This window comes from Elephantulus edwardii, unplaced genomic scaffold (assembly GCF_000299155.1).
Source record: "Elephantulus edwardii isolate Elephantulus edwardi_28Jun2011 unplaced genomic scaffold, EleEdw1.0 scaffold00124, whole genome shotgun sequence".
Classification (NCBI taxonomy): Eukaryota; Metazoa; Chordata; class Mammalia; order Macroscelidea; family Macroscelididae; genus Elephantulus; species Elephantulus edwardii.
In genome coordinates this window covers 4,910,030-4,920,612 of record NW_006399874.1, presented here as the reverse complement: position 1 = coordinate 4,920,612, position 10,583 = coordinate 4,910,030, and positions in this window count along the sequence as shown.

The following is a 10,583-nucleotide window of genomic DNA, read 5'->3' as shown; positions in this document are numbered from 1 at the left end:
GTTTTTTTTTAAAAAAACCTCTCTACTTGATGCAATAAAATATTTTGAAAAAATTAATAGTGGATAATAAAATAATAGGATATCTTAGAGATTATACAAAGAATGGAAGCCCACCTTCAGCTATTGATTGACTGTATATGCTAAAAACAGAAGGTTTGTCCTGGAGAAATGCTTGCTGAAAGCAGTACAAATTATTAGAGGGAATGGGCTTAAAATGGGAGAGAAGTAAGCCCCACTCAGTATTTGCATTTGAATATATTTTTAGCCTCACTTTTGCTCCAAAAGATTTACACTTGAAAGAAAGATAAGCAGGAAAAGAAGACTTTGTATTTTAAACATTGGAGCAAGTCTTTTGACTTCTAATGCACTGAGACAAGGAAAAGTTGGTGTCCATCAGAGTCCCTGTCCAGAGCTTGGATTTAAAGACTCTGATAAGTATACTTCCTTGTGGTTATCACCAAGGTCCACTGCATGGAAGTAGAAGGCCACTGACTGGAATGAGAAGACTACCATGTTTGAACATAGTTCATTGGTGTTGTTGACCTAGCACGCTCAGATGAGGACTTCTTGTTTATTGCCTTGACCTCCTGTGGTAGCTAAGATTGAAGAGACAAGTTAGTTTGGAATGCAGGAAGGAGTGTAGACTGCTCAGTTTGCAAATAATGACCATTTAAACCTAGCCCACGATGGCTAGAGAAGAGTTCACTAGAAACAAACCAGGTGAAGAAAAGATGTTTCATGCTGTGAACTAGTGTTAATATTTGAAAACTGATGACTTCTTACAGACTGGGTTTATTTATAGATATAGATGCTCATGGGTCCAGTGGAAACAGAATATTCTTCAGAGAAAGGAATATGGTTGCTTCCTCCGAGAACTGGTTTGTTAGGAATGGGCATATTAGAAATTGGCTATATAAAATGAGGATATTAAGGCATGAAGCATGAAGTAGCTGGCTTACAAACTTTCATGGATACAGTTCTCATTAAGACGATTGTTAGGGGACAGTTTCAATCTCCGTTCCATCCATCATCATGCTGTCCATTGGTCCAGTGGTAAGAATCTTCGTTTTGCTGATGTTAAGATGCAATCCATACCAAAGGCTGTATTCCTCGACCTTTTGTAACAAGTGCTTCCAATCCTCCCCACTTTCAGCAAACAAGGTTGTGTCATCTGCATAACGCAGGTTATTAATGAACTTCCCTCAAATCCTGTTGCCACACTTCTCCTCCAGCTTCTCTCTCTCCTAAAGCATAAAAAGACACCTCCCCCTAAAATAATATCTAGCCCTGATGGTTTCATGACTGAATTCTACCAGACATCTAGAGGTGACTATCACCAATTATACTGAAATTATTTTAAAAGATAGAACTAGAAGAAATAGTCACAAAATCATTCTATAAAGGAAGCATAACCATGATACTAAAATGAGGAAAAAAAAACATTAATGAATAAAGTAAACTGCAGGCCAATATCTCATGAATATAGGTGCAAAAAATCCTTAACAAAATTCTGGACAATACAAGCCAACGGTATGTAAAAATAGTACTCATCATTACCAAGTGAGAATCATAACATGTATGCAAGTTGGTTTAACATAAGAAAAGCAATCAAAGAAAAGTAAATAACCCTTTAACAAAGCAAAGAACAAGAACCACATGATCCTATCAAGTGCCGGAGAAAAAGGCTTTGATAAAATCCAATACACATTCCTTATCAAAACACTTAACCAAACAGAAATAAAAGGAAATTTCCCCAACATAGTGAAAAGTGTATATGGAAAACCAAGAGCCAACATCATTCTCAATGGAGAGAGACTAAACACATTCCCCTTGTGAACAGAGACCTGACAAGGGTGCTCACCACTCCTATTCAATATTGTTTGGAAGTACTTGCTAGAGTAATACAACAAGAGAATAAAAGAATAGGCTTCCAAATTGGCAAAGAGATGGTAAACTATAGCTATATGCAGACAGTATGATAGTATAGATAGAAAACCTCAAAGAAGCAACAAAAATCCTGTTACATCTGGTAGATCAATTTAGTAAAAGTTGTAAGGATGTAAGATCAATATGCAAAAATTAGTAACATTTCCCTACAGTAACAGGAAAAAGGGAAATAAGAAAACAATACCATTTATAATAGCTAACCAAAAGCTGATATACTTGGAATAAACCTAACTAGAGACACAAAAGACCTTTATAAGGAAAACTATAAATCACTACTGCAAGAAACAATAACAGACATAAATAAATGGAAAAATGAATTCAATTGGGAAAGTCAGCTGTCAGGGGCCTCTCTAGAGTACTAAAGAGCAATAGAGTCAGTCTGGAGACTAAGGTGTGCCTGATCAAGGCCATGGTATTCACAATTACTTGCTATGCATCAGAGAGCTGAACAGTGACTAAGAGTGATAGTAGAAGAATCTAAGTCCTTAAATTGTGATTCTGGAGAGAAGTGTTGAACATACTCTGGACTGCCAGGAGAACAAAAAGGTCAGTCTAAGAGAGAATGAAACCATGCTGCTCCCAAGCTTCTCCCTGGAGACAAGGACTTTTGAAGCTCCGTCTCACATACTATGGGTACTTGGCCAGAAGGGACTAGTCCTTGGAGAAGAATATCATGCTTTGAAAGATGGAGGTACAGTGTAGGAGAGGAAGAGCCAGGATGAGATGGATGGCCTCAGTGACTGGAGATATGGGATTAGGTATGTTGGAGACTATGAGATTGTCTCAGAATGGGGCAGGGTTCAGAGTTAATGTACATGGGGTCACTATGAAAACAAGTACTCAATGGCACATAACAACAACAACAAAAATAATGACAACATTCCCTGCTTATGGATAGATAGACTCAACATAGTGATAATGACAATCCTATCAAAAGCAATCTTCATGTTTAACACAATCACAATAAAGATAGCAAACTCATTTTTCAAGGAGACAAAAAGGCAACTGACAAATTTATTTGGAAGGGAAAGAGACCCCAAATAAGCAAAACACTTCTGAAAAACAAAAATGAAGTGAGAGGCATAGCACTCCCTGATTTCAAAACCTACTACACAGCTGTAATAACCAAAACAGCACTCATACTACAGGTAACTGATACAATGGCAGACACATAGAACAATGGACCAAATTGAATATCCAGAAATTAACTCATCTATCTGTGATCGAGTGGAAGACAAAATAGGGCCAAACTTAGAAGGTCTTGCCTATAATAGAAATAAACTTACAAATACAGCCAGGAAAGTACAACCAGGAGAAGACAAAATTGATGAATGGAATCTTCTAAAAATTAAGTCCCTGTGTATTTAAAAACTTCTTCCATTAGGGTAAAAAGAAAAAGCCTACAGATCAGGGAAATATACTTGTCAATGACATCTCAGACAAGGGACTCCTAACAAAAGTTTACAGACTACTACAGGGCCTCCACAAGGAAAAAGAGTGATAAACCAATTGAGAAATTATGGTGCACTCACACAATGGAATACTCTGCAGCCCTAAGGAACAATGTTTCTCTAAAATCACAGGAGAGTCTTGTGAATATTATGCTGAATGAATTAACTCAGTCTCCTAAAGGGAAATAGTGCAAAAGTATTGTAAAACTAGAGGGATAACTACTAAGATGTATGTAAAACTCAAAGCTAGGGGAGATACGGGGGAGAGAGAGAAGAGGGTAAGGAGAAAATCACTAGGTTGACAGACTTTGGCAGGTCGAGGGGTGTGTGTGTGAAGGAATTAGAAAAGATCTAGTGGGGACCTGAAAAGATGAGGTAATAGTAGGCATAGATCAATGGAGATTAATTGTTTTTAAAAAACACAATGTATATGAGTGATCAATTGAAATACAATGTGAGTGTAGGAATGTGTGAAACACAATGTATATGAATGATGTACAATGTATATGAATTTTGTATGCAAACCAATATAAGAGAAAAATAAAGTGAGGAAAACAAGAAAAATTCTTGAGTACTATTCTAAATACAGTCCTATGTGTGTATTCATGGTGACCCCAGATGTTTCATCGTAGAACTTTGATTTTCTGTGGCTGAGTTTTTGGAACTGGATAACTAGACTTTTCACGTGACATCTCCATGTGGACTTGAACCTCCAAATTTTTATTTCTCAACCTAAAATGTGAAACATCTATCCCCTCCAGGCATTCCATGTACCCAGGCAATTCAATAGCAATTGGATTTATGCATCACTGAAGACACAACTGGCACGTGAAACTCAGCGCCAATCAAAAAGGATTTCCCATTCATACTGACGATCAAATAGTTCCATGTAGGACTTCATCAACGTAAAGACAGTGGGTAATGTTAGTAACACCGATAATTCAAAAGTGACAATATTTTTCTAAATATAGTACAAACGTCATAAATAAATATCATACTGATAGTACAAAAATTAAGTTTTTCATTAATATGAAAGTTAAAATCTAGTTTTATTACATAAATATGATCTTCAAGATAAAGTCCAAACTGTAGTTTATTTAGTTCATTATTTAGCCTGTGCTGCCCTCTGGTGCTAAAATATAGTATTTCCCTCAACTCCATGTTTAGCATAGTCCTAAATAGAAATAAATATCTGTAGATCGTTTCTTTACTAATGAGTTTTTGACGTTTTAAATGTACTCGTTAGAGTGTTTCTATTCAATGCCTATTCTTGCTAAAGCTCTAGACTTACTGAAATTACCAAAAACGAAATCGTACTAAATTACATGTTGTCTTCAACAGTTTGCTGAGTATCTCAGAACTAATTTCAACAAGACTTGTGAAGAAGAGACTGATTTGAGAATTTTGGGATTAGGAAAAATAGCATGAAATAATGTTATTGTTGTTGTTGTTGTTGTTATGTACCATCGAGTCACCTGAGACTCATAATAACCCTATGTACAACAGCCCTAAACCCTGCTCTATCCTGTGCCAATATTTTTTTCTTTGACACACTTACCCCCATTACCCCAGTCACTGAATTAATTCATCTCATCAAAGGCCTTCCTCTCTGTGCTGTCCCTCCACCCTTCCATGTATGATGTCCTTCTTCAAGGACTGGTACCTCCTTACAACTTGTCCAAAGTATGTCAGATGAAGCTTTAGAATCCTTGCCTCCAAGGAGTAGCCTGGTCTCACTCTCTCTAGGATGAATCTGTTTGTTCTCCTAGCAATCCATGGTATATTCAACACTTTTCTTCAGAATTACAGCTCGGAAGCATCAATTCTCCTTCTATCATCCCTAGTCATTATCCAGTTTTTTTATGCATAGCAAGTAATTGTAACCACTATAGCCTGGATCAGGTACACCTTAGTCTCCAGACTGACATTGTTGCTCTCCAGTACTTTGAAGAGGTCTCTGAGCATGAAAAAATAGCAAAGGTAATTTGAAATGCTTCAGCTCCAGAGGCATTCTGTCAGTTAAAACATGAATACAAAAGATGACATTAAATGTAAAAATTCAAAATAATTATGTGAGACAATAATTTTAAAAGTATGATATTGCTGTAAAAATAAGCAGGTCAGTGAAACTGGGCCACAAAAAGTTTAGAAACAGTCACAAATATGTAATATATCTTATATAATGTAGATATTTTTATAAAAGAAAATAGAAAATCTTCTGGAAATTGAAATATAGCATACAAGTTACAAGAACCACACAGTTTCGTTACACTTTTCTTCTATTTTCAAAGGGTAAGGAGTCATGATGTCAACACAAAGGTATCAGTTTAAATCCACCAGATGCTGTGACGAGGAAAGATGAATGGAAAGGAGATTCTCTATCCTTCTCCCACAGAGCATCAGGTAGATTTCAACATCATATATTAAAATTTATACACCCTGCTCACGGACAGAGGAGCACTGTCGGCACAGCTGTTTAAGTATCTGGATGCTAATCAAAAGACTGAGAGTTCAAATCTATAAGTCACTCTGTAGGAAAAAAAAATAAATGAAATTAGGCAGTCCACGTCAGAAGCCCTAGGTGGAAATTTGGCTGTGTCATTAAGGCTACTGCAATCAGCTCAAAAGCAACTCATTGGCTTATGGATAGAAGAGCCCTTATGGTTCAGTGTTTAAGTACTTGGAAAGCATCCACATGCAGAACACCTTTCAGAAAGCTCTTAGACAAGGCAGTCAGATTCTAAATCTACCACATCCGCCTCCTTTATTCAGTCAAAGCACCGATTCTTCTTGCTCCCTCAGTGTCTAGGGCATTTGCGAGAATGAATGACTTTCCATTTACATTTTCAACACTCTAAAAGAGGTTTCCCTTTTCAACCATCTGGACTTCTGCCTTCAGGTGGTACTAACCAATATACTGGAGATAGTTGCTTCTTTCTCTTTTCTTATTGCAGCAAGTTGGAACCAATTTATAGCTGACCTTCCAGTGGGTTTTTTGGGGTAGGTAAATCATGTGAAAGGAGAGTGGTCATCTTTCTCCCAAGGAGTTGCTGGTGTATTTGAGACGACTGCCTTTCAATTAGTAGTGTAACCTCCTATGTTGTTATTGTGTACAATAGTGAGAACTGACCCCAATAGATTTTCAGAGACAGTAAAACATAACAGAGGTCTTTTTCTCACATAGCCACTAGTAGATTCAAACTGTGTGCCTTTGGGTTGGCAGTGCAGTCCCTTATCAGTAGGCTACCACAGCCTCAAGAGCACTCACACTGCTCCATGAGGGTCTTCTTGGGAAGCAGGATTCAGGTGATGGGCTATCCAATCAATTTCTGTACATCTGATAGCTGGACAATGAATAAGAATAACAGAAGAATTAATGCCTTTGAATTGTGGTGTTGGAGAAAAGCACTGATCATCCCATGGACTTCCAAAAGAACATAAAATTATGTCTTGGAGTATGTACGGCCAGAGTGCTCCTAGGAGGCAAACATGGTAAGCTTCTCCTCACAAACTCTGGGGATGTTGCTAGAAGAGGCAATTCCTTGGAGAGAGGCATCATGCTTGGGAAGGTGGAAATTCAGAGAAAGAAAGGAAGACCCTCAACCAGATGTATTTACACAGTGACTGTAGCAATGGGCCTGAGGATACCAGAGACTATGAGGATGCAACAGGATAGAGAGTTTAGCTCTGTTATTCAAAGGGTTGCTTTGAGTTTTACATAACTTGATGGCACCTACCAACAACTTTAAAGTTTTGACACAATTAATACCTATGACTAATTTGTGCAAGTTGATGTGTAACAGTTACTGTACCAATGTCACTAATGTTATAGGTGATTTCAGAGCTGAAATCTCTGACTTCAGAAATGATTTAATCTTTTAGCCAAAGAAGAAATGAGATTTCAGAGATGATTTATCGTTTTGCTCTGAAAGAGTTTGCACAACTTTTAGGAGATAATCATAGCCCTTTTCAGTGTTTTGGGTTCTTTCTTTTTCAGAAATGGCTATTTTTACTCTTCTATTGATAGTCATTGTTCTGACCAAATAAAAACAGATATTTCATTTATTCTTCTTCTCCTGTGAGCAGCTATAAAAAATATACCCCAATCTTTTGCCCAAATATCTTTTAACCCATGAAACTAAAGAAGAAATGAAGAGACAATTATGCAGAACACTAAGCTCAAAATGTTATAAGACTAGAAGCTGTCCCATTACAGGAAAATTTAAAATATTTTTCAAAGCTTTGGGCTGAGCCCTAGATCATCTTTCTGGGTGTATATACATTTTCTATGTCATATCTTTATAATGTCCTAAAAGGAATATGATCTCATAAACAGCTTCTAGAAGCATTGAAAGTTTTACTTCTAAAATAGTTTAGAATAATACTCACAAAGGCAGGGGGGAAAATGGGTAAAACTAGTGAAAAGATTTTCAGCCCTACAGAGTTTCTACAGATTAGGTTATTTTTGCTTTAAAATTTGACCTCTTGGAACTTTCTTGCTTTGTCAGTGATGACACTTAGTCATAATTTTTTTTCATATGATTTACTCTTGTTTATTGCTACTTAGGGCAGACTCATGGCTGATCTTTCATTGGGTTTTCAGAGGCTGTATTCACATGGGAGAATATTGTCTAGCTTTTTCTCATGGTGGTGAATTTAAACACTTTGCCTTTGGGTTGGCAGCTTAAACAAATAATTCTTCTTGCCTTATTTTTGAGGCAAATGATTCCAGTTTTACACCAACACTAGGATTAGAGAGAGGTTCTATTTTCAAAAAAGATCTTCCAGGGAAAGATATTTCAAATTCAACATATCTCAGATTGAAATTATTGTTTTTCTTCCGATTTCTTGAAGGGACTGTGTTCTTCTCTTAAAGACAAAAGTCATTATAATTCATCAATTGCTCAACATAGAATCTAGACATTTAAAGACTTGACCCATCAAAACCTTCCTTGTTGTTAGTTGCAATTGATTCTAAGTCACGAAACCTTATATGCACAGCTGTGATCTTTCACAGGCATGTTGCCTGGTTTGTCTTTGGAGGTTCCTCTAGTCGAGTTCAAACCATTAGACTTTTGGTTTGTAGTCCAGAGTTGACCACTTGAATCACAATGAGATTTTATAAAAATGTTTACTCCAATCTTTAATTGCTTTCTCTTACTCTAGTTTTTGAAGCTGTTTCAGGATAAGCTCAAAACTAAACCCACTGCTATTAAGTCTATTTCAATTCATACTAATCCTATTGGTATAGAAGGTTTCTAAGGCCTTTATGGAAACTGACAGCCACATCCTTTCCTCCCAAAGTGGCTGTTGGAATTCAACTGCCAGCTCATTAGTTAATAACTAACACTTTAACAAATATGTCACCAGGGCTTCTGTCTGATAGGATTGATGTTGTTCTTGTTAAGGCTCATCAAGTTGAATATGAACGACATATCTGAACCCTGTCTTATCCTGTGACATCCTCATCCTCTCTGACACACTAAATCCATCACTGCAGTGACTGTGTCAATCCATCTTGTAGATAGTCTCATTGATTGTCACTCAAAAAAACTCACTGCATTTGACCCTGTGACATTTGACTGGTTTCAGATATTGTAAAGTGTAATAGAAAGAGACTGCCCATTTTTCTCCCAGTGCCAAAGATGGAGACAGAAGATGCTCAGTTTTGGGATAGTATTGTGACTTGTTATGGACAACACCACCAAAGCTCCCTGATAGGATAGGGGCCATGATTATTCTATTCACTTTTGCAAGTCTATACCTGATATGTAGTGTATATATTACAGACCCTAAAAAAAATGCGGTTCCTCTATGTCTTGAGGATGTAAGCCCACTCAACCCAGGACTGAATTTGGAGGCAAATATTGTGTTTGTGCTCCCACCTTAAAGATTTTATTTTGTGCTAATTTGGTACCTTAATAGGGATCCTAAGAATTTCTGAAACTATTTGTTTTTGTTGTTTACCATCAAGTCAAAACTGCCCAGAGCTACTCTTTGGCAGGTTTTCAGAGGCAACTAAAGAGATAGTTTAACTGGAAGAGATAGTTCTCACGTGGAACAACTGGTGGATTTGAACCAGTTGTCTTTGGGATTGCAGCACAGCTTCTTACCACTAGAACACCAGAGCTCGCTAAATTATTTGTAAGCATATGAAATTTCAGAATAAAAAGACAATGAAGATTATCAGTTCATAGGATCACTAAGAGTCATACTCGGTTTGATGGCATTTTAAAAAACAACAGAGATAAATATCTCTAATATCAATATCAATAATAAATAGCTCAAAGAAGATATTTATTAACCATGAAATTTTAAAAATAAAGGACAATGAGTTAACTGGTCAAAAACTAGAGTATTTGAATTTCCTTTAAGCCTTTCCAGTTAGGGAGAGTCAAGTGTTCCTAATTGCTGTTGTTATGTATCAACGAATCGCCTGTGACTCAAAGCAAAGCTTTGTACAATAGCTCTGAAACCTGCCATATATTGAGTCAATTTCACTGACGCCAAGATACCCACCCCTACTATCCCAGATACTGAGTCAATCCATCTCATCCAGAGTCGTCCTTTCCTATGCTATCCCTCCACCCTTCAAACCCTTCTCCAATGACTGATCCTTCCTGGCAACAATATGTGAGATAGAATTTCTAAATCCTTGCCTCCAGGGAGCAGCTTGGTTTTATCTATTCCAGCCGAGACTTGTTTATTCTCTTAGAAGTCCATGATATGTTCAATACTTCTTCAGCACCACAGCTCAAAAGCATCAATCATTCTGCATTCATCTTTAGTCATTGTCCAGCTCTCTGATGCATAGCAAGTAATTGTGAAGACCATGACCTGGATCAGTCACACTTTTGTCTCCATATTGAAATGGTTGCTCTTCAGTACTCTGGAGGGGTCCCTGACAGCACATTTTCCCAATACAATTTGTCTTTTGATTTCCTGACTGCTGGTGCTAAGAGTTTTGATTATGGGACCAAGCAAGCTGAAATTCTTAACAATTTCAATCTCTTCTTTATCTATCATGATGCTGCCAATTGGTCGAGTGGTAAGAATCTTTGTTTTCTTTTTTTCCCTTTTTTTGTTTTATTATTAAATTTTATTAGTTTTAACGAACATTTACAGAGATTTTGGGTTTTCATTCATTCATTGTTGCACTGTTTTCTCCACCCTCATCCCCAGTTC